The sequence below is a fragment of the Pithys albifrons genome, chromosome 4, assembly GCF_047495875.1.
Source record: "Pithys albifrons albifrons isolate INPA30051 chromosome 4, PitAlb_v1, whole genome shotgun sequence".
NCBI lineage: Eukaryota > Metazoa > Chordata > Aves > Passeriformes > Thamnophilidae > Pithys > Pithys albifrons.
In genome coordinates, this window is record NC_092461.1 from 32,328,525 (window position 1) to 32,354,237 (window position 25,713).

At 41.5% G+C, this 25,713-nt stretch overlaps 1 protein-coding gene across 5 annotated transcripts in view; it reads left to right on the forward strand.

The window, feature by feature from the left end:
- FAM135B (family with sequence similarity 135 member B) overlaps positions 1 to 25,713 on the forward strand; it is a 289,327-nt gene that overhangs the window by 53,686 nt on the left and 209,928 nt on the right. For 3 of the 5 annotated variants that reach the window (XM_071553792.1, XM_071553793.1, XM_071553794.1), the window contains one exon: positions 5,774 to 5,836. The exons of 1 other annotated variant lie outside the window; for it this stretch is intronic. The gene's annotated coding sequence lies outside the window, so the exon portion shown is untranslated. Of the gene's footprint in view, positions 1 to 5,773; positions 5,837 to 11,977; positions 12,138 to 25,713 lie in introns of those variants that run through there. One more of the 5 variants, XM_071553795.1, reaches the window with a different exon arrangement.

Genomic DNA, 25,713 nt, shown 5'->3' on the forward strand with positions numbered 1-25,713 from the left:
CCTTCCTTGCTGGCGGGTAGGCTGGAGATAAACTCAAATGGGTGTCCTTTGCACAGCATTTTGGAGACCCTGATCTTTCCCATCTGAGCAGGCTGAATTCCCCTCCGGATTTTGTTTTCTCCAGAGCTTCAGTGAAAACCCTGCATCAGGACCAGCCACAACAAACAGTTCTGTTGCTGAGGGCCAGTATTGACAAAGTCTCCCATTTTAATATCTTTATGCCTGTTCAGAGTCACTTCCAACTGCTTGTGGGTGACACGTCATTATTCTGCTCTCACCCTGAACCTTTTTGTTCCTTATGTCACAGCTATAGTTCACAATGGAATTTATTAAAGTTCACCCTAAAGTGAGTAATGATGGTATTTGGTGGCAACAGAGCAGAACAAAAATGGTCCCACTTTTTTGCTCAATTTCAAACAAAAATACAGGTGTGTGATACCTGGCCACATTAACAAAAGAGACTCTTTTTTGCCTGGAAAAGAAAGTATAGCTATCTTCTGAGGACTGGGATCCTGGAGGAGCCCATGGACTTCATAACAAGGTTGCCAGGGTTGGAATGATCTCTTTCAAGGATTTTTCCACGTTATGTCCAGTGACATGCACCACACAGCATGTTATAATTTCTGTTGGGAGGCAGAGTTTATCATAGTTCTGTGCTATAGCCACTCAAGTGGTTTTGGCTGTTTTTGTAGATTTCAGAGGATGATGTTAACACCTAATTAACACAGAGGGGCTGTTACCATCCCTTATCCCAGGCAAAAAGGGCAAACAAGGGCATGCTTTGTAATGGGAACTGGACAAAACAACAGACAAGGGTTCATCGCTTCTGAATAGGCAGGTTATGAGAAGAACTTCTGCTGCTTTTCACCTCAATCTATCCCTCCTTTCTCTTTCATATCTCTCATATCTAGGTGTTGGCAGGGAACTGGGTCATGCAGGCTTTCAAGACAGAGGGAAATGTTTACTTTTCCCTTGCTGTCAAAGAAATTGAGTCTCTCTTGCCCCATTTAATTTCAGAGCTGGGTAATGAAGTCAATGCTATTGCTGTGTTTGTTACCGGAGAAGAAAGGAAAATAAAAAGAATGTGATGCAATGCTCTGATAAATTCCATGATTAGCTTTACCCTTCTTCAGTTTTCTTTTTTATTGGTTTGACATGTACCTGCTGTGCCAATCTGTTAGCCAGGATGTCGTCACTGAGAAGTATACAAGCATATCATCTACGCTTTTCCTTTCAGAGACTGAGTGCAGGGCAAGGTGCTAAAGGAAGGAAATCTAGGAAAATGGTTTCTACAATAAGACAAGGCACAGGTATCATAGAATAATTCAGACGGTCTTTAGATCAGTTCCTTGCTCCAAGCAGATTCAGCTGTGGCATCAGTTAAGATTGTTCAGGGCTTTATCCAGTCCAGTCTGGAAAACTTTCAAGAGTGGACTTCAAGTAACCTCTATGGATATTGTGCTCCACTACTTGACTGTCCTCATGGGGAAGAGGTTTGAATCTCTCTTATCTAAGCTTATGACTTTGTCTCCACTGTCAGGCACTGCCATGAAGAAATTTTTTCCATCCTCTGGGTGATCTCTGCCCACAGGTAGTGAGGGACTGCTGGCTTATTAACTGTCCTTCCATAGAAGTTTCTAATCCAATCTGAACAAGCCATGGTCCCTGACTCTCTCCTTACCAGGTGAGGACTTCACATTCTACCTTCTCAGTGGTCCTCTGGAACTTGCTCCAGCTTACCCAGATTCTTCTTGTACAGGGGAGACCAAAACTGGGTTCAGTATTTAAGTGTGGTCTGAAGAGAACTGAGACAGAGAGGGATAATGTATTTCCTACATCTACAGGCTATAGCCTTGTTGGTACAGCTCAAGAGGTTGTTGGTGAGCCTTGGCAGCAAAGACTGCAGTTCATCAGTCCCAGTCTCAGTTGTTGCCAGTGTTTCTTCCTTTACAATCTCCTACACTAAATCAGTTATTCTAAGTATACATAGTATAGCAGTGTTCCTAAGAGCCATGTCTTGCAGTTCTCCTCAGTTGTTGCTGGATCTATACATGACAGTATTCTGGATGTTGTGCCATGATGGTTCTGTGGGCAGAGTAGTGCTAGGTGCCATCTGTGTGGGCTGTGGTGTGTGCACATGGAGTTCTCTATTTGCACTTAGGTGACAGGGAAGACCATAAAATACAGTCTGATGATGGAGCTGTGCCCAGGGCTTTGGTTGTGTTCAATGGAAGTTGCTGATTGTGCAGGCAGAAATTTTTCCTGCTAAGGTAGAATGGGAGAGGGGAAATGAAGACATGTTTCCCCCCCTTCCTTTAGACCTAGGAGACTGAGAAGGAAAAAGTGTTTTTCCTTCTGTCACATGTACACCCAGCCGTTGCAGTTGTTCCCTGGACTCTGACCATGCTAAATTATACAAGGTGCTTTGTAGCTGTTCTTCAAGAATAACAGGGGCCACCTACAGGGAAAATCCTCAACAATTTTATTTTTATTTCCTTTGGAAATGGATAATATGTTTTCTTAATAATTTTTATCATAGCATGTAGAAGTATATTCTGCTTTGGCTGAATGCTGAATGTGAATTTTGCCAGGGAGGTCAGTTTACTGGGAAATAAAATCCCTATCTGCTCCTGCCAGGCCTCTTGCTGAGCAGCTTGTAAACATAAGGGCCCAAATCATTCCACATCTAGTCATTCAGGTATCTTAGCTGTCAATATGCTGGCTGCATGGTCTCAGTGTGGCACACATGGCTACATGGCTGGGATGTGCAGTGAGAGGGTGCTATGTTTTCATCCTCCCAGATTAGCTCTAACTCTGCATCTACTCAGTCTTTGTCCTCCCCATTGAGATAAACCATTTGGTGGCTTGTATTATCTCTGACTTCTGTTGACATGTGCTCAATTGAGGCATTAAATGGATGAAATGTTTTTGAATTATTTACCTGTGGACTTCAAGATAAATCCTATTCTATGGCAAATCCCTGAAGACCTGCAGTTGCTCTCTGCACCTGTGGTTTACCTCTATAGACATGGAGTAATTCTCCTTGTCTTTTCGATAAAAAATAAGCTTTAAGAAGATCAGCACATGTCTACATAGATACTAAGACAGGGTTACATGATTTCTTATGCAAGACAATATCTTTCAACATTCTTTGAACTACCAGAGATCAAAAAGCATTGTATAGCTGACATAGTCCCCTTTATGAAAACCCTTAACATTCAGTTTATTTTAAAGTTATGTGTATTTAATAAACACTGTTAGGCCTTTCATGCAAAGAGTAAAAGGATATTTTTGGCATTAACTCTACAAAGAAGGTTCATTTAATTTCTTCTGATTAACTTTTCCAGCCACTCAGAAGACAAGTGAGAACTGGTCCTTTAGCACTATATAGCCATGATCTGTGGGATTGCAGAGGTTAGTAAGATTGCAAGTCTTTCCACAGCAATGTAGACCTGCCTCGAAAGTTTCTACACTAAGCTCCTTCCTACTCATGATGCTATAAATGTCCTATTTACTGAAAGCATATATGAATATAAGAAGAAGGAAGTGTGTACTAGCAGATCCTGTCATTACCAGGGGTGGTGGGAATGCTGAAAAAAATGTACTATTCTGGTTTTGTTCTAATAGAGACTATAGAGCTGTGGTAAAAGGTGGGACTCATCTGTCTGGATAATCACATCTTAATTTGCTTTGCCCACACTTATCAAAACTGTCTAGAGCTTGACTATTCTTACTCCTTCATACCACTGCATGTCAGGGAAGACAATAATGCCTCTAGCAGTTTCCATCTTACCCACTTAAATGGGCTTTGAATCATCATTGTCGTGATATGGTGGTTTGAAGTTACATATCAGAACTTAAACTAAGTGTTAAAATCTCAAATAAGAAACTTCCCTCACTGCTGAAAGTGCAGGTTTGCCACTGGCAAACATTGTTTGCCACAGATTGTCATCCAGTGGCTGAAGATACTGCTGCATCTGAGTGTGTCTTGGAGTAAGCTGCCTGCTACCCCATCCTTTTCCCTCCTGTAATACACACTTTCTCAAGCACACTGAGCTTCTCTGTACCATGGTTTACCTAGGAACAAATGAGGATGATGTTTCTCCTGTCTTTACAAGGCTGAAATGTGATGCTTATTGTGAGTAATATTAGACAAGTATCTGGTTATGATATTTTAAAATAATCTTTATGTACAAACTCCACTTAATAGCAAGGTACTACTAGTACTGCCTGCCAGCTGGTATTTTGCATTATAAAAGACATATATATATTAAAAAAATGAAGATGAAAACCTCTAGGGAAGAGTCTTAAACAAACAAGCCCATCTGGCTGTTTAGTGAATTAATATGTATTTTAGGTGGGAGTGATACCAGTGAGTGTTGTTAAGGTTGTCCAGCATTTCTTATAGTAACACTCTAGGTTTTATTACTTATCATTTTGCTGTATCCTAATTGCTTGGGCTGAAACTCTCTATGCAGGGGCATCTGCCTTGCAATGAATTATTTTGGAAACCTGCAGCCAAAATAGTTTAGCTTTTTCCATAAAGGAATCTAGGAGAAGTAATCAGTTTTGCCTACATTAGAAATCGATTGTATGTTCTTCTTTGGAAGACTTGCATTTATGTGCTTAGGAACTGATATTCCAAAGGGAAGAGAGAAAAAATGCTCTTTCTGTTCTCAGAACTTGGGTCATAAGACAGCCCATAAACCTTTGAATAAACACAGACTTTGGGTGCTCAGCAGCAGCTAGACATAAACAGCTAAGTTCCTCTGACATGTTGAATTTTCCAGTCTGGAAACATGGATACTTGCCAGTCTGTGTCAAAACAGAGGTGCAGAGTTTCTCTGCAACTTCCCTTCCTTTTTCTAGGATGCTGTAGATTAGGCCAGATCTAAGGTGTGGGACACAAGGTAGGAGATGCAATAGTCAAGGTGAGAGGAAAGTTCCTTGCACTGTATCCAAGCTAAATGGGGGAAGAAGTTGCCCCTATGATTTACGCAACAAAACTGGCAGAGGGAGGTCTAGGAGGTAATAAGGGGCCTAGGAGGAGACTAAGGGATTTTGATTTAGGATATTGAAGGTTGACAGGGGATGGACGTGTTTATGGTGGGACCAGAAGTGTATAGCAATATGTGTGTGTGTGAAGGAAAAAGGAGGCTGTATGTAAAAGCAAGGAAGAGCTGGTGAACTAAGGGGGCAGAGATCAGGACTCTGTGGAATGCACACTGGGAGCAGTGGAGTATGAAACTTGTTCATGATTTCATAGAAAGGCTGATATCAGAAGTCACCTTCTGAGATCAGCTAGAGCAGATTGCAGAGGAGGACAGTGTTCAATCACATTTTTAATATTTCCAATGATGGAGGCTCCACAGCTTGACTGGGTAACCTGTTCCAGTGCTCCAGCATTCAGAGAGTTCAGCACTGACCTCCAGAAAGTCTCATCTGCTTGTCTGGGTACCTCTGGAAAAGTCCAGGACTTGTTTTCCATGCACAGAATAAATGACACTGGAAGCCCTTTTTCCATAGGGGTGTTCAGAAAAGTATTGATTGTGATTCTATGAGGTACTGCGGTGGTGAGTAGAGCTCTGCAGCTCCTAAGGCTGTCAGCAAGATGATATTTTGGGCCTGGACTGTGTTACAAAATCTTTTTTTTTCTTTTTTTTTTTTTATTAAGCTTCTAATACTCCTGTAGTTCCTTCAAGTCTGCTATCAGATGTTTGTATCATGTTAAACATCTCTAATGTGCTTAGTGTCTTTACTTTCTGTTTTATAGTTTGCAATCTTCCAGAGCCTTAAATGAGAGGACTGTAACCTGAGATTTCCCACAGCCTTCCAGGTAAGGGAAACACCAGTGGGTAAAAGTAGCTTTTTCTTATTTAAAGCAAGGCTCTTTACTTAGCAGGTTGGCTGTAACAAGATGCTGGACTAAAAACTGAATGATAGGATGAATGAAACATTAAATGGATGGCAGCTAAATGAGGGCTCTGTGGCTTGAGGACAGGATAAGTGTAAGAAGTATAAGCTTTGCTTGGATAGGACTATTAAAGCAAGCCAAGTCTTTGTGATCCTTGTTATATTATACTATGTGGGTTTTGTGTGAAATACATGCTTCGTAAATTGATTAATTATATTTCATACTTTTTCTAGTACTGCAGTCTTTACTTTTAATTCCCCTGTATGATATATGAAACTACTGTATGATTTTAAAACCTTCATGACTTAAAAAACCCCCTGCATTATTTAAAAAAACCCACAACTTTTATACTGTGGTGTTCCCCAACAATCTGTTTTATTTACTATAATCATAGAATGGTTTGGGTTGGAAGGGATTTTAAAGATCATTTAGTTCCAAACCCTTGCTACAGGAAGCAACAACTTTCACTAGATCTAGTTGCCCCAAGACCCATCCAATCTGACCTTGAATGTTTCCAATGGTGTGGCATGGATGATGGAGCTCTCACTGCCATCAGCTGCATCAAAACAAAGATTAGATATATTTTAGTCAACATTTCTGGATGCATTTTTTTATCAAATAGCTGCATGAAAGGCATCTTTTGATCCCCTCCTTTTGCTTAATTGCTTCTCTGTAGAGTAGCATGAAACTGGATTGTGTGAGACTGTGTAATTTGAATCAGAGGGTGTTTCAAATCCTGCTATAGCAATATGGTGCATCACTTCACAAAAGGGTCTTGCCATCTGAATGCTCCTAGAGTACATAGAGGATCCAGAAGAAATCAAACCCCCAGGACTGAAAGTTCTGTTTGGTTTTGTGTGTCAGACTTTCCTTTTGGACCTTACCTTTTCCTGAAATTATAGAGCAGAAAGAAGTAGTCCCTGGAAACTGCATCAAAATCAAAAAGGTATATTCAGCTTCTGAGTTTATCAAAAAGGAAGCTTAATTTTCTCTGTCCATTAACTATAGAGCTTTCATGTTTCCTGCTTCTAGCCTGGAATGCACATTTGGCGCTAACTTCTGCTCCCCAGCCATGGTGGGACATATTACACATCCACAGTGAGTTCTAACAGAGGTTTCATGCTGCACACTGTTTCTCAGAGCCTGAAGAAAGCTGCTGCAGTCTGGATGTGGACTCTGCCTGTGACTGCTCCTTGGATGCTCCTTGTGGAAGCTGAGGGTCGTGGTCTTTCCCTGCCACATGAGACAGCCTGCCTGAGACACACTCACTTCCTTGCCCTGTACATGTGTTAAACTCACAAGCTTGTGCCTCACCATGTAAGATTTTATGTGCTGGCATTGAGGTATCTTAAGAGTCATAGAATGTCAAGGGTTGGAATGGACCATAAAGATCATCTAGTCCCAATCCCCTCTGCCATGGACAGGGAAAACTTCCACTAGTCCAGGTTACTCAACACCTTATCTAAGCTGACTTTGAACACTGCCAGGGTTGGAGCATCTACAACCTCTCTGGGCAACCTGTTCTAGGATCTCACCCCTGTCACAGTAAAAAATGTCTTCCTAATATCTAAGCAAAGTTTCCCCTCTTTCTGTTTGCACCCATCACTCCTTGTCCCATCACTATAGTTCCTGATGAAGAGTCCCTCCCTGGCTTCCCTGACCCTCCAGACACTGGAAGGTTGCTATGAGGTCTCCATGCAATCCTCTCTTCCTCGGTCTGGTTAGCCTCACCTTTCTCAGCCTATCTCACAAAAGCAGAGTAGCAGAAACAACTCCTTTGACCTGCTGCCTTTGACCTGTGCACTCCTTTGGATGCAGCCCCAGGATTCATTTGGCTCTCTGGGCTGCAGGCACACACATTGCTGACTCATGGTGAATTTTTCATCAGCCATCACCCACAAGCCCTTCCCTGCAGGGCTGCTCTCAATCACTTCTCTGCCCAACCTGTAGGTGTGTGTGGGATTGCCATGACCCAGGTGTGGGACCTTGCACTTTGCTTTGTTGAACTTCATGAGATTTGCATTGGTCCACCTCTTGAGCCTGTCCAAGTCCTTCTGGATGGCATCCCATCCCTCCAGCATGTGAATGCACCTCACAGCTTGGTTTCATCCGCAGATATGCTGAGCGAGTCTCAATCCCACTGTCCATGTTGCTGACTAAGCTGTTGAACAGGATCGGCCCCAGTACTGATCCCTAAGGGACCCTGCTAGTCACTGGTCTCCACATGGACAATGAGCCCTTGACCACAACTCTGTATGCAGCCTTCCAGCAATTCTTTATCCATCAAGTGGTCCATCCATCAAATCTATGACTCTTCTATTAGGAGACAAGGATGTGGTGCAGGACAGTGTCAAATGCTTTGCATAAATCCAGGTAGACATCAGTTGCTCTGCCCCCATCCACCAATGCCGTAGCTCCATCATAGAAGGTCACCAAAATTTTCAAGCAGTAAGAATTTTCTAATTCTAATGTTATTTCAACTATTTTAAGACTATTTTAAGACAATTCTGCTCTTAGCAGAATTGGAAGAATTACTATTACGCTACAGCTTGAGTAGTGTACAGTGGCAGACTGAAGCTGAGCCTACAACCTGTCAAAATATTTACCACCCCAGTGTGGACCCTGCAGCATGGAATGCTCCACTGAACATCTAGTAAGTATCCTGAATATCTGGTTCAAGTTGTTATTAAATAACTCTGAGGCTGTACACAAAGAATCTAGAATATAAAATTCCCTGCCCTTGCTGGGCTATGGGATACTAATTTGTCCAAGGATATCTCTACTGTTGAGATCTCAGCAAGGCTGGGAACATTGAGCAGGTAAACAGTCGCTCAGATGTCCCCATTGCTGAAACCTCAGGCAGCTGTGGGGCTGAGGTGGCAGTTAAAAGTAATTTCCATAAGGTGCATTTTGTTTTTAATCTTTGTTAACAGGCATCAGAGTTCAGATGACTGATTTGGTGGGATAGCTCTTCCAAACAAGACTTAGGGATGGGATTTGCCTTTACCTCAGGATGCTAATTATGTAGATAAATACAGCTACATTAGTCAGCCCTGGTGTTTTCCTAACAGGGGAAGAGAAAAACAGGCACAAGGGAGAATTTAACTGGTTGGGTTTAGAATCTGTGTTTGGCTAAGTTGATTTGCCTGTCTTTATTATATAAATCAAGAAATTAACTTAGATATGCCTGAGGTGCATAAACATGGGTGTCTAATACCATTTGAGATGTGCAAAGGGGTTTGTAGTTCCTAAGCAGGGCTGCAAGATATGACATAGGGCCTATCTTTAAAAACTAATGCTGTGGTTCAAAATGCAGCCTGTGCTCTAGGCTCTGTTAAATATATCTGTGATGTGTCCTTTCTTTATCGAATCCTATCTTCTTATGAAATCATCATGCTTTACATACTGTAACAACTTATCTCTTTAGTGAACAGATGTAAGTCATCAATCCCACCATGTAGGACCTCCTTGCATGACTGAGGGCAGATGAAACTGTTTCACCTTTTATTTTGTTTAGTTGGGGGTCTTTTTTGTGGTTTGTTGGAGCTTTATATCCTCTTTGGCATTGTTGGAGATGAATGCTATGCAGGGTACAGATGGAAAGGTATCACAGCCATTGGTTTTAGTGGGCTCTGCATGTCCTCAGGGCTGGATTTTTCCTCAGTGTCCAAGATTATCACCAACAAGAGAATTAAGGTGGGCAGTTCCTCAGTGGTGTAACACAACTACGCTTAGCCAAAGCATCTGAAGCCAGAGGCCAACTCTCTTCTGCTATTCTTACGTGTGTTCTTGAAATCAGAGATGCAGCTTTCAAAAAATAGCCCAAATAAGCAAGGTTGGTAAATATAAGCTTGCAAGCTGATACACGTACCTCAGCAGGTACATTTTGCAGTACACACCCTGATTTAGCAGAAATAAGATCTCTGTATGGTCTCAGTGATCTATTCAGAATAACCACAGGGTTTGCTGTCAGCTAGTTAGTTGTGGAGTGGGTGATTTAGACGTGCTCACAATCATTACTGCAATGAGATCTTCTTGCCCTGCATTCAGAATTACAGCAAGGGATCCCCATGGCCATACATGCACCAAATATTTTTGGCTCTTGAGAAGGGTTTCAAAGTGCAGTCACATTTTACATCCATGATATTTTTAAAGATTAAAATAAATAAAATATATCTTATTTATCATTAAAATGATAGAAAGTCCCTTTGAGTCAACTATTCTACATAATCTTTGAGTGGACATCAAGACTGTTGCCTGAAAGGAGGTTAATTAAAAATTCTGTAGGGAGAATGGTGACTAGTTGTATAAGATCCATGGAGGCTGTGAAATGGGAAGCTACTCCAAGGAGTTCTGACAACATGTGCTGGCTGGCATAATTTTCCTCCTCAGTTATGTAGTTCCAGGTTCTCCCATAGTAATGAGATAAATACAAAATTCTTCTTTATAAACCATATTGTGACTGCAAATGAACATGGTGTTCTTCTAGAATGTCTTGAAAGGTGGTGCCACCAGCACATTACAGAATCATGAAATTGCCTGGTTTAAAGAACATCTTGTTCCAAACTCCTTGCTGTGTGCAGGGACACCTTCCACTAGACCAGGTTTCTCTGAGCTTCATCCAATCTGGCCTTAAACACTTCCAGGGATGGGACATTCATAACTTCTCTGGGCAGCCTTTTCCAGGGCCTCACCATGCTCAAAGTAAAGAATTTATTCCTAGTATCTAATCTAAACCTACTCTCTTTGTAGTTTGAAGCCATTCCCCCTTTCCCTTGCATTACATGCTTTTATAAAAAGTCCCTCTCCATGTTCCTTGTAGGCCCCCATGTTCTATAACCATTTCTCCAGATCTGATACTTTAATAGAAGTAGGCAAAATAGGAAAAAGTAGGAAGATGCACCCAGTGCATTTTCTTGGTGCTTCAAGCTCAGATTCATATTGTCTGCAGCATCCAGTTCCAAGCAGAGATAGGGCAGTAGGAAGCAAATCCCTTAAGAAAGTTTCCACCAATTTCTGTTCCTTTTTTTCAGTAGGTTTCAGACAAGGTTTCACAATGTCCTGCAAACAGTACCAGCTTCTGAAAAAACTGTCACGGCTTATGAATGTTACGCAGCTTTGCACTGACATTTTTGGATGGAAGTGACATTTGATTGTTATGACCTTGCTGTGTCTTGTGATGGTACCAGTGCAAAATGAGAGCCTCATGACATGCATATTTGATAGATATATGACAACTAAATGCCTTGATTTCACGTGTCTCTCTCAGTTAATACTCCATGTTTTGATCCTAGTGCAGCCCATTCACCTGAGAACCTTTTCCCTTCTTATTTTCAGATCACTAGGCAAAGGCAAAGTTCAACTTGTCTGCCTCATGCATGGAAGAATTAGTGCCCTGTGCTGTGTAACAGGGTTCCTTTCTGAAAGGTTTTTTTCTCACTGTTTGGTGGTAAGAGTCAGTTCTTTCTCACACAAGGAACTCGAAAGGGATTTTTCTATGCAAAAAATCCTTAACACATGACACTAATATCCCACTTTTAAGTCCCATTTTAAAGACAGAGGCTTTGCCTTTAGTTTAAAAAAGTTTAAAATTGCATGAGAGCAAGAACTTTGAAAATTACTCCCCTCCTCAGCTTTGCTGTTTTTTCAGTTTCTTATACAAATTCAAGAACCCCATGAAAAAGGAAACTTTGCCCTCCTGGAAGCTGGTGTTTGACATCTGCAGGGCAGTGAGCTCTTTACTGACAAGTGCAGAATGCAAACATTGCAGATGCATCACTCCATCTGTTTTCCCAGAGCCCCAACACCGTGCCAAGGAGTGACCTCCATCCTCCCTGCTGTCACTATCCCTGTAAGGAGGGGCTTTGGGGTGACATCCCTGTGCCTCTCCATGGAAGGCTATGTGGCAGCAAAGGGCTCGAGCAGATCTGGGTGCTGGGGCAGCTGTTGCTCTGTGCCGAGTTGGGTAACCATGGCAACAGCATCACCGCCAGCATCCTCCTCCTCCTCACTCGGCTCTCCTCCTCCTCGGCATCATCAGGAGCAGCAGCAGCAGCAGCAGCACTGGCAGGAGCCAGAGCCCGGCAGCCAAGGCTGCAGACAGCTGCTGCGATCCCCTACCTGTACCGGCACCCAGTGACAGCCCCGGCCCCACTGCTCCCAGGCAGACTAGGGCACAGGGAGCTGAGGGAGCAGCACTGGAGAGGGATCCCTGACAACCCAGGTAAGAGCTGTGGGGCTGCTCACAAACTCTCCGGGAGTGATGTGGTGTGTGTCTGGCGTGTGTTTGTGTGAGTGTTGGCTGTCGCTCCTTCCAACAGCAGTGTGATGACAATTTCAGGCAAGCATGTTTTCCGGCTCATGTTTCCTATCTCTGCCATACTGTCCCTCTCTCTCTCCTCCACCCAGATACATAAGGAATAATAAATAATATTCTAAAAAGGTTTGTAGAAAATGGGATGATGGGGGAGCCCAATGTGGTCAGAGTGGGGAATGGCTGCGCTTCCAAAATAAAAGTGGGTAGCAGCAACGGAGCAAAGGTTGACACAGTAATTAATAACCTCTAAAGAAAAAAAATTATGCGACAACGCACTTCTGTCTCTGCCCACTCTACAGATAAATCTCTCTCATCCTATTCAGCAGAAAGCTGTAAAGCAGAGAGGTGTGTGAATAGTCGAGACAAGAAACCTCACTGTAGTCCACAACTGTCAGATTTACTTTAAGTGCTTTAAAATCAGAGTAAATCATTGCAATAAGAATGGAATCATGTCTGAGAATATAAGTACATATATAATTTTAAAAAATTGCTCTTAAACCTTTACACCTTCCAAGAAGTAACAAAAAAATAAATTATCTTAAAGATGTGTGTTTGATGACCAGACAGTCAAAGATGCTCACTTTGTTGTGAGAAAGCATGCATTGGGTACATTTCAAAAGGTAAAAAGAATAGTTCTAATCCAAAGGCACATGAGGACAGTCCTTGTCATTTTATAAACAGAAGAGCTACAAAGCCGTGGAGTGTCCTTGTGCAGGCAAATAGATGTGCATGAGTGCATATGTCTGAGAATCACGAAAGAGAGGGTAAAAAGTAAGTTTAAGCCAAGAGGTAAGTGTTTGCTATGTAATGACTGAAGAGAGCTCTTTCCATTTCCACAGAACTGTTTTTATTTGTTTATTTGTTTGTTTTTGTCAGCAGTAAGGAGAAAGAGATTTGCTGCTGCTGCTGTCTTTATCTCATTCTCTAAACCCCTGCTCTACCTTTCTAGAGTCCCTTGTCCTCCCCAAATAATCTTTGTCTGTGTGGCTGGAAATGCTGCTGGCTTTGCTGATAATAAACATTTTAATAGAAGGCTTTTGAGCCCATCTTATGACATGATATAGTTTTAGTTCTACAGTTTTAATTATAACATGGGGACAATCTGGGTATGACTCACAAGTACTGGTATACTTGTATACATATAACGATATGCAAGTATATACTTGTGCATACAGTGAAGGCTTAGAGGCACCTGTCTTTCATGTTCAACCTCATTTGAAAATCAGAGTGTTTTTTTGTCCCAGTCCTGTGTTTTGCTGTGTCTGCAGATCCTCCCAAAATCATCAGCAGCTGTAATATAATTTTACTTTATAGGTGTAGAATAGAAAGAGGATCAGGCCCACCTTTTCTCTATGTTTATAAACATCCTTCTCCTGCAAGGTACAGAAAAAGGAATTCGAGTTGGAATCTCATACTCAGTTCTTATGAACAAATGTAAAAATTACCTGGGAGTTATCTTCTACCTCAAAGAAAATTGATAGGATGAGGGACAATAAGAAAAACAAAATATAAGCAAGTATTTGGAATCTGTGCTTTGATTTGCAAAATAATTTCCTTAGGAACTTGACCTTCTCATCACAACAGGTCTTCTCTACAAGGGGTTCTTTGGTCCACGTTAATAACAGTGCTCACAGACACCAAGTTTAACTGAAGAGGATGATTTTGGACACATATTAATTAAACTAAGGCACTGTAGAGCTACAGTCCTTAAGGCACTAGAAAAGTCTGGGCACATTACATGGTGTATTTCTGTATAAGCTTTGGTGTTTGCTTCAAATCTAGAGACTATTTAAATCTTGAAACTTCTTTGCAATAACAGAGAGGGAATAAAAGTGCCTGTAAAACTGCCTGTAAAAAGAGCACAAACTTGATGATGCTCCTGACACTGAGAGACCAGTAACAGAACCAAAATCCTGTTTATACATATTGCAGAGATGTAAAGTGCATAATCCATGGACAGCTCAGTGAGGCGCAGAGCTGCGATTCTCTCATCAGCACAAGCAGATGATTGAAGGTCAAAGGGCTCTGGGTATTACACATTAACACCCTACAAGTATTCTTACATAGTCCTGCTTTTCTCCTAGCTGTGGGCAGGTGATTATAGAGAAGCCAGAACTCATACATGGACTTTTGATTATTAAGGGGCTGTGAAACTTTTGTTAGGAATGACTATAGGAAAGGCAGGGAAAGTTGATGTTTTCATGAGCACTGCTTGGCCATAAAAATACATGTGTGGAGGGCTGTTCATGGAAATTCAGGGCACAAAGGCTGATATCAGTGGAAATAGCAAGGAACCACCTCAGATGATCAGTTTTTAATGCTCAGTGCCCCCCACCTATGCAGCTCTTTCCCTTGCTTAAACTGGAAAGATTAGAAGAGTTTGGGGTTTTTTTGGTTTTTGGGGTTTTGTTTTTGTTTTTGGTTTTTTTGTTGTTTTTTGGGGGGGTTTTTTGTTGGTTTTGTTTGTTTGTTTGTTTGTTTTTTATTTTGCCTTATGGCTTTTTGAGTTATATTAGTTTAGTGATGGAAGGGAACATGATCTTTCTTTTGCTTTGGGCATAGCTGTTAAGAGCTGCTCTCTAAAGCCCACTTGTAGTCACTAGCACCATTCTAAGGATAAAAAATTATGTCTCATGATATAACTAAGCATCTTTTAAAATCTTGCTCCTTATTTTCATTAGTCACCCACCGTGGCTCTCAGAACTCAGAACAAATAAAGACTTATACAATAGTTGCTGTTCTAAAGTCAGCATTTGCCAACAGGTTGAGGCAGGAATTTTGGAAATGCTGCAGCCAGGATTTTTTTTTTCTTTCTTAAATAAGGAAACTGCTGGTTTCCAGATCCTGCTCTGTAGTAACCTGAGGCCAAGAGATGATTTACAGGTGAATGTTTCACTTCACCTTTGGTTTGACAATGCTATCTGGTTTATTTTGAGCCTATGAGTAAACTGCTGTTTATTACTCTATTCAATGATCACACTATGTGATTTTCCCCCTTGCAATATTATGATTTTTCCTTTTACACTGTATGGTGATTGGCTACATTAACTGCTTAATGACAGACACTTAACCATGGAAAATAAAAGTTTTCCCAGTTTTTTCTGAGGTGGAATCTTTACATCACAGACTGGACATTCTGTCTGTTTGGTTACCTTAAAATTTTGTAGCAAATCCATACAGAAATAACCTTTTTTTTGGCCAATTTTCACCTTCATGAGGAGTCAGACTGGTCTTGGCAGGTTGTCTTAAAGCCTAAATCATATCCATGATCATACAACCTGAACCTTTCTCTTCACTGAGCAGTTACCCTCATCAGCCCTTGAAAATGTTTTAATTCCTTCCTAATCTATTGGCTCAGGTAGTTCAAGCTTTTGGTCTCTTTGCTCTGCAGCTGCTGCTGTCCATAACCTTCCTTGCTCTCCTTCAGCTGGTGAGACAGACTCTGTCTATTCTTCCCACAACAGAGCACTGAGAGAAGGGTGTCTATGAGCATGAGTAGTGCAGGTGATTCACTTTGTGTGTATTTCTTCTGGTGTTCTATGTACTCCAGTCCTTCTACAAATCTGCCAGAAATTTCATGGCATTTTTGCTTCACTCTTGGGTTTAGATATGCCTTGGTGTGATTTCTGTGTGTTTGGGGCCCCCACTCCTCAGACCTGGCTATGTTTCAGTACTATAAGTATCTTCAGTGGACACAGAGGGACCTACAAAATTTACTTCCCTTACTGAACATGAGACACTGTAGGTAGATGCAATATCCTGACATGCTCTTAATACCTGTTGTTTTTTCTCATCCTTAGGATCATGGGAATAAGACAACCTAAGCAGTAGTTTGACCTTTTCCTGGTATATATACTTACCAAATTCTCCCTTTTGTACTAGTATATCAGCATATATTTTTTGCCCAGGTATATCTACAAGTCATATTCATCATCATGTCTTTTTTGTTCTTAGCTATGTGGAGTTGCCATAGATAGGTAAGATCTTATGCATACTATTGAAATTTAGAGGTGAAATTGCAGATATTAAGCAATAGAATTGTAATGATAATGCATAGCGTTGGTGTGATAATAAATTGATGTTTATCTTATTTGCATAGAAATTTCAAACTCTGACCTCTGGTCACGGCAAGGCTTTTAAGAATTCACAGAGTGCAGCACAATGATGAGCAGGACTTGCTTGCTAGGGACTACCTGTGCTTTTAAGACCCTGATGCCACCATTTACCAGCCTGGAGCACCAGGCTCTTTTTTGGTCCAGCAAGTTGGGCAAACAAATCTCTCCTGCTGTATTACTATCCAGATATGTGTGTCTGGGAAGGAATCTGGCTCTGCCATCACCTTCTAATGTGTAATTTTGGTTTCTCTCAGGTTGCTAACATTACATTTATTTCTGAGGCTGGCAAGCACTGTCCCATTACCTTTTTATGGCTCAAAAGAACATGATTCTTACTTGGAAGATGCAGCTTGAGTGAAATGTTGCATGTATCTTTGTCAATTTTTCAACCCTTACTGCCAAAACCATTGTGGCAGTAGGAAAAGCAATTCTGTTTTATGAGAATGATTTCTTAAAGAACAGAGGAAAAGAACCAGTAGTTTGATGCACTGAATTCTAGACAAGTGGGGGGGTTTCAGTAGGAAAATTTCCATCTCTATTAATGTATCCTGTCCTTTCCAATCACAGCCTCTTGTTCTCCTCAGTGGCTTTGACTTGACCTCATTGTGAGCAGATGATGCCTGTGGATGTTTGTGCTGGTTTAAAGGAAAACCGGTGTAACTTCATGTTTGAACTAAATAGGGTCTTGGCTTGTGAGTGTCAGTTTTGAGATGTCTGCATGAAACAACTGATTTTTATTTTGCATAAAAGGGTGTCCCACTTGTTTTAGAGGTGGTCAGGAAGCAAGTGGCAATACACACTGATGGAAGATTGTGTCCCTTTGTGTGCCACTCTTCTGGATTTGAGATAATAACATTTATGTTCCTATTGATATTTGGTTTCTTCAGAGGACTAAGACTTAGCTACAGGTTTAGAGCCCATGATGCAGGCTTGCAAGCTGCCAATACCTGTAGCAACTGCTCACCCACTGTGTGATTGAGTACCTGAGTTCAGCAGGTACTGGCTTACATCTGCACAGCTCTTCTGCGTTGTTAGGGCCCAACTATTCCATGTCATAAAACATGAAGATCTTTGTGGGACAAGGCAGGTGGATTTCATGAGAGCTGAGCAGCATCTGCTGCTGCAAAGGATTCTTCCTATAGGCGCTGACATAGTTCACTGCACTGCATAAACCTATTCTACACCACGCAGCAGCACAGATCAATTTTCTTTTACTGACTGTCTTGGTTTAAAATCCCAGCTGAAAACTTCTCTTTTCTGACCATGCCTCACTGTTTTCCCTCTGTTTCCCCCTCCCTTTGCAGCTGTGTTTAGACTGATCAATGTGAGGGTGCAGTTTGCCAGGGGAGATGTTAGAGGAAATAAAATCTCATTGTGTGATGTTCCAGAGTGCTCTGCTCTGTAGCCACCCAGCCCTTTCGCCACTGAAGGCTATGGGATGCTTCCCACTGACCTCAGGAACAGCAGGAGTCATCCCCGTGCACAAAAGTCTTTTCAGAAGGAAAGATAATGCACAAGGCTGAGTAGAGATTGTTGTTTGAGGAAGGCGTGGAAGCCTGAACTGCATCGGTTGAAAAGGTTTTGTTGGCTGCCGTGGATGGATCAAAGTCATGCTGCTGTTTTACCCTGCCATGCCACAGCCTGCTGAACCTTCCTTGTCTTTGCTTGGGGAACCAAGCAGTAAATTCAGGGGCATTGAGAGGCATAAGAGGCACAAGGCAGAGAAATTATTTCAGCAAGTCTACTTTTTTCGGAAAGAAGTTCATATCCATAGGTTGGCCCTAAATGGAGATGAATAATAATTCCAGAAGGTTACATGAAAATCCCTTAGATAGGTTCTTTCTTTTATGGTAAGGGGGAAATAAATTTTGGATTGCATCAGTTCTTTTGGATTGCATGAATTCTTTTGAAATACACAAATTCTTTTGTCTGAAGAAGGAAGAAAGATTGTTGGGAAAAAAGCCCCAGGAAACTAACTAGTGAGGAATGATCAGTCAACTTTGCTAATTTTTAGGAACACTGTAAATTGGGCCTTGTTTTCTTTAGGTGACTTGCATTGGTTGTGGGTGACTTTAGTGCTGTATTAAACTTGCCATGCTGAGCAGCTCATGGTTATAGTGTAGCTAATAATAACACCCTAATCGAGCAACAGAAGGTGGAATAAATCGACATCGGAAATTGGAATGCAGGAATAGTTGCTGCTAGTTGAACTAAAAATACACAACAGCATAACCCTCTTGTCTACAGCAGCACATGCTGAACACATATTGGGGGAAAAGGCTTTTCTTTGTTTTTAGCAGCTGCTGGGTCAGCAGAGCTCTTTGATGATCCATGTGTGCGACTGCCTAACACCACCTGAGATGTTCAGGGTCCCTCTTAGCAAGTTAATTAGTATCTTTGGCAAGTTAATCATTACCGAGAGTCATAAACAGACTACATAGAGTGAAACAGACCACATCAGATGACTTGGGAAGCCAGTTTGTTCCAGGGTGGGTCAATGTGATCATGGAATCACTCAACGACATGGGAGTGACCTGCAGCAGACACCGAGATGTAACCATGGCTACTCTGTTCCTCTGCTCCCTGCTCCTGCTTGGGGATAATCAGCAGATGTCAAGATTGCTGCTGAATTACGAGCCGTGGAGTTATTGCTGCACAAGGGTTGTTTGTGCTCAAAGAGATTTATCTAATCTTTTTTTCTGCAGCCTCCGAGGGTTTACCCAGCCTCTCAACTTGGGCTTTGCAAGGGTGAAGTTTGGTTTAGCATATGCGTTTTTCTGCTATGAGCTTTGTAGTCTCCAAAACAATAAGATAAGTGTGGCTCAGATGTAATGGTGACAGGGGACTCCGAAAGGGGTTAGTTAGATGAAATTAGGACACGTGTAATGCCAGAATCAGCAGTGCAACATGGATATTTGCTGCATTGTCAGATGGTAGATCAAAGGTGAGAAATGCATTGTCGATGAATGACAGAATGACAGAATCATTTATGTTGGAAACAATCATCAAATCCAACCACTAACCCAGTACTGCCAAGATGAAGAAAAGTGCTCAGTGAAAAGAGGGAGTTAATTGACTGTGTTGGGCCCAAGTGATGAGATATTGTCTCTGGATAAAGGACACAAACACAACATAGTGCTTTAAGAGTGAAGACAAGAATGCTTTAATTCAAAATAAAACCCAGCTGCAGTGGGACTCCTTCCCTTGTCTGAATACAGAGAGACCTGTGTCTGGGATTGGAGTGGGCAAGGATATGGCTGTAGCTACTTTAGTCACCACACCTGCAGGCAGGAGAATACAAGTAGTTGCATCAGCACTTCTGTCTTGCTTCTCCTCCCAAAGTCAGGTGCTTGCTAACTATACAAGCACAGGTGCTTCTCTCAGAGTAGAAGGTGTCAGTGTATGGTATGAAGAAACGCCAGCTGACAGAAATGTTGTATAAGATTCATTCTAGAGGTGAGCCCTTTCCTCAGGGCACCTGGGCTTTTCTTGTGCCTATTTTCCTTATTTGCTATACTACAACCAGGTGATCCAAGGACATTGATCTCCTTTGTGTCTTAGCTGAGACTCTTCAGAGTTGTGGGGATCAGCTGGAGACAGATCAGGCAAAGCACAAGGGTTATTTCTCTTTGGATAGGCACTTTTTTTGTGGACGACCATGGGCTGAGGTTACTCTGTATGAAAGGAGTGCCAGGAATGACATCCTTGCTTGCCTGCCCTTCTTAGCCAGTCTTAGATTCTTTCTGGGACTGCTATTGTACTTAGTGTTTGACAAAGTGAACAACAAAAACCCATTTTTGATCACAGAATAGTTTCATGGGATAATTCTGATTGTAAGGAATGTCTAAAGTCAGGGGCACCTGTCAGGTCAGACCAGCTTTCTTGGGGTTTTATCTAGTCCATCTGTATTAAAAAGTGAGTGGCCTCTGAAGTCTTCTGAAATGTCAGATCTAGGGTTCATCAGGAGCTTAGGGGACTTAAGGAGGGAGAAGGGAGATCTGACAGCATGTGGAAAGAGCACTTCCATGAGGACTTCTGACCATGGAGGTGTCTGTTAAGAAACTGGCAGAGACTCTGAGAGGAGAGCAGTGTGCAGAGTATGATAGAGGGGGAAATGAACTTATCAAAAGCCTCCTTAGGCTGTCAAGGGCAGGTTTATTCCTCTGCATAAATGGCTTCCTCTGGGGACTTGTGGAATACGCATTGCAAGGGGGAAAGTGCTGACGTTTATAGTGAAATGGGTCTGGCTTGCCCTGTGTCTATACATGGTAGATGACTGTTCTGGGAGATAATGCCTCAGGTCAGTGATTTAATTATGTCTGGTTTGGAAACCTTTTACCATACCTGAGATAACTCAAGGCTTACAGGATGGTGTTTGGAAGAATCATCTGTTCAGCGGCAATAATCACCAATTACTAAGAAAAGATCACCTTACTTAGTCATTTCCTGCTGCTCCCATCTTCCCACTAAAAGCTCTGTTTATAAATGCTTTGCTTTCAGGACTAGTGCCACTGATAATCAGAAACCTCACATCATAGGAACATTTAAAAAAAGAGTCTGAGGAGCAATTATATAAATGTTTCCTCTTTTGTAAAACAGCTTGGGACTTGTAAACATACTGAGTCCACATCTCTCTAAATAATTCATCATAATGAATTATTTAGTTGTTTAAGCTGCATTTTAAGTAAGGAAATATTTTTGCTAATATGAAGGAAATTAAGATATTTTAGCTAATTTTGAAAGAAGTAGCTGCCATTTCACTTTTTTGCTTCTGTTTTTGTTGCAATTGATTTTTGTCATGAGTGTGTTCTTCAGGAGTTGCTGATACTGGGTCTGTGTCAAGGTGACACACTCAGCATCAAAAATCACAATCCTTTCATCAGAATAAGGTTTATCAGAAGTCAAGGAGTCCACTTCCTATTGAAGATGTGCAAAGGGCATATTTTAAAATTTATAATTTTAGAATGATTTTTTATTTTCAAGATGAAATTGGGAATGACAACTTCAATCCATGTAAATAAAGTAAAGGTGAATAGTGTTACTGATGGAATCTTTTGTATTATGCTTTTGCTTTTGTGCCTTATTTGCGACATTAACTTGAATTTTATTCCTTATATATATATATTTGGATAATTCTGTTGCATTTTCTTTTCTGTCCCCTTCCTTTTTCTCCCTCAACAACAGATGACTTTGGAAGACAGCATGAATGAAACAAAATGTTGGCATGGTCTAGCTGAATTTCCTGACAAGATAAACATTAAGTTAAATGTGAGACATATGCCTTAGTGTGTGACTGTAATTTTATAGGTTCTTTTATATGTTATGGTTGGCAACAGAATCCCGGTAGCCTATTCTGGCTAGAAAGAACCCTATTTCATAGTTTTAAGACAGACAAATTATCAAAAATGTGTATATACCTCTGGCTGTACTGTGTGAGTGGTGAAGTGAATCTTGGTTAACAGTAGTTTCCATTCCAATACATTTTATGAACGAAGATGGTTATTCAGCCACAATTCACTTGGGATGGTGATTATGGTCTTAGTAGAAGTCCTTTTTTCTTTCTTTATCTTACCTTTGGTGTAAGACTGTCTGGAGGTGATGCAGCTCCATTTGCTCTCACTGTGAAGTACAGACATGTAAAGGGGGAGAGTGTTTCCTCTGATGGTTGCAAAGGTACAAAATTGGAGGGATATTGGCTCCAGCTCATCCTGTGAGACATCAGTTTGTGCAGTCAGACCATCAGAGGATGAATGCCCTGCCCCTTCCTGGCCCCCTCAATTTTGGGGCCCACTCACACACTCTAGGAGCCTTTGAATTGCAATGAAGTCTGTTCATCCTACCTCACCTTTATACACAAGGATGGCAGAAATGCAATCAATAATTCATCTATGGGAATGTGCAGGCCCATGAGTATTTGCATTTTATCTGAGATTCTGATTATGAAAGATCTCTGTTTTTCTTTACTTTAGTGATCTGTAGGAGAGTCAGCTTTATCCAAAGTAGCTGTCAGCTTTCTTTTTGTGGGCAGGGCAAAGAAATAGATATTTCTAAGGCACTACACAGATAGCTTTTTTAAGGTGCCTGCTTTAGGACAGAAGGATCATGCTCAAACTTTGTCTCCACTGTCTAATCCCTGGACAAATAGTTGAGGAAAGGCCATTTACACTGTAGTTGTCTGTCATTTTACCAAGTGTATTCAAACTTATTTACTGTCAAATATGGAACAGAGGTTGGGCATCCTGAGCCTTATCCCTCTTCTCCAGACATCCTTGCCACTTGTCTTTAGGGCTCCTAAGATGTGTGACATAATTGTGTTTTTTACAGGAGGGATCATATGCTGGTCTCCTGCCTTTGCTAGTCAGGTTTCCACTCTGTTTTGGTGAAACCGTCTTTCCCCTGTTCTGTCATCAAGTTCCTCTGTGTGATGTCCCACTTTGGACTCCTGGCTAGTTGCTGGACTAGCATAGGCAAAGAATTGTGAAGAAACCCTAGCATTGCTTCACATTATGTATGGTAAATCTTTTTAGTTCTAAGGTATAGTAAGGGAATAAATGGCATATTTGGTAGTCTGTTTGGAAAGGGAATTTAAGCTTTGAAGATACAAAACCCATGAACCAGTTTGTATAACAGAGATACCATAACTTCCTTAGCTTGGTGTCCAGCTGCAGCAGGACAACACTGGGATCCATACATGTGGGGTAGCCCAAGCAGAGCAGCAGCATTTTTTTGACCCTGAGAGAGCTGGTTCAGAGACAGCTTACACATACCTCTGCAGTGGTTCAGAGATGCAGTACCCTTTGTTTGGAAGGAGTAATTTATTGCTTTGTGTGGGTGCATTTATGAGAACATACAGCTTCTTTTAAAGAAATAGACATGTTTCAGGTAGTTGCAGGTGTGGCTGCACATTAAGAGGAAAAAGACATTTTGGTGGAGGAAATTTTCATTATTCACTAGAAGTTCCTTGCAGACAATAGTTTTTAGTTGTGAATATCCTATTTGTATCTCAATAGCTTATTCTGTGCTATTAGAGTGACAAAGAAGGGCAAGGAAGATGGTGAAGGACATGGAGGAGAAGCCGTGTGAGGAGAGGCTGAGATCACTTGGTCTGTTCAGCAGGAGAAGAGGAGACTGAGGGGAGACCTTATTGCAGTTACAATTTCCTCCCAAGGGGAAGAGGAGGGGCAGACACTGATCTCTATGGTGACCAGTGACAGGACCCACAGGAATGGCCTGAAGTTGTGTCAGAAAAGTTTTAGGTGGGATAATAGGTAGAAGTTTTTCACCCAGAGCATCACCAGGCACTGCTTTTGTTTATGTGCATGGCTTTTGCTTTCCCTAATAAACTATATCTCAGCCCATGAGTTTTCTGCCTGTTCTATGGTTCTGAGGCTTAACTCACATTGCCTCCATCAGTACTCCCCTGGACTTTGGCTTTTGTTACTTTGGAGCCTAAATGTCCAATGTGATTGCGGATTTGTCCTGGCTCATGCACTGCAAATCTTTCTGACTCTGGTTGAAGTCAAGGAGAGCAGCAGTATGATGCCAGATAAATACCTAATATCTGAGGTGTTTAGAATTGAGAATAAAATTGAAAAATCCAGTAATCTTAGTAAACTCAGCCACTCACGCATGGTCGTTTTCACTCACCCCACCCACATACTTGTTACCCTGGATAATGTCTATAAAGACACAGTCAATCTGCCTCTGTCTCCAGCTCCTGTGTGTGGAGTGCCACACATCAGTGTCTCTCATGGTAGTGATGCCATGAAAGACCCCAACAAAGCAGAAATCTGAGCCAAGTTAGTGTAGGATAAGATAAAAGGCGAAAGTCCTTTAATATCAGGCCTACGGCCCACAGGAATACATGATGACATGCACGTGCCCCTCCTAAGCTCTAGTTTCCATGCTTTTATAATATGATCCATCCAATCATTACTTTACACATCTCTCAGTCCAGTCCTGGTCCCACCCCTGTTTCACCCCCCAGGAATTAGGTCTGGGGTTGATGAGACCCTCTGTTCTTCAGCACTCTTCTTCCTCAGCACACAAAGGGCTCTTCGAGGTTTTCCAGTGTTCTGATTTCTGGGTCACTGCCCTGTGTTTATGTTTCATTCTGCAGGCCTTTCTCATAGTCTTCAGCTCTTTACCTTGAAGAGAGTCTAAACAAGACTAAATAAAGGAATTTGAGCTACTGATATGTGCTAGGGGCTAGGATACATAAACAATGAACTTAGGCTGCTAGGAATACTAGCACACTAAATCTACATTTTACTACAGTTACAAATACTTCTAAAATCTATAAAAATGAAAAAATCAAAAAAATCAAAATCCTCGTAGGCATCAGTAGCCACTCCCCCGCTGGGAATGTGCCATGCCAACCCAGCCTGCAGTGCTTTCTTGGACTGTGGTTGGCGGTGCAGAGGGTTGCTGGGATACTTTGCTGCTGCAGATGCTGACATGAGTGGCTGTAGCTGCCAGTGAAACTTGTGACCCTACTCCAAACTGTGATTAGACAGTCATGCTGCACAACTGCGCTGATACTGGTGGCTAATCTGATGGTATAAATAACACTGATCATGCAGTTATCCCTCTCTGAAGAGGATGATGTATTTTGGAAACTCCTCAGAAATTTTCACTCCTTTGTCCTCTTAGACATTGCTGACAGTATGTTAAGAAGGCAAAATGCTTGTTTTTTTTCTCTCTCCATCACTGTGCAATGTAGTACGTGATCCTTCACAACTGCTGTTCACTTGATTTCTGTCATTGCTCTTGTGGGATCAATCATAGAATCCTGGAATGATTTGAGTTGTAATGGACCTTAATGCTCATATTATTCAACCACAGCGATACCTTCCACTAAACCAGGCTGCTCAGGATCTGCAGGTCAAGAGGGTAGGTAGGTTATCACCCGGAACGTGAACTATTCATTCAAACATTTTGTCTCTCCAGTCTTTAACACTGGATCTGCTAGGGCAGAATACAAGCTTCTTCCTTTTAATTTTGAGCAATATTTTTCTTGTTCTGTTAATGAATCTGTGTCAAGTCTCAGCAAATCTTCTGAAAGCCTCAAGTGAGTGTTGAATAAATCCTTTTTTTTTCTCCCGATCATTGATTTCATGATCAACAAAGTAATAAAAATGGTAGAAGATGCAGAATTATTATGCTCAGGCGAGACTTGTGGCAACTTAACAAAGGTGTATGAAAGAAGATGAAATTCTTTGTTGATGAATACAGAGTAATCTACAATAGAAAGAATTAACTCAAATGATTCATAGCCCTTGCCAGCTTAAAAATAAATTCTCATCACTTGAGAAGAGATTCTTCAGAAAATCTTTCCATGTGTGGTTACCTCAGGAAATAAAATTTTT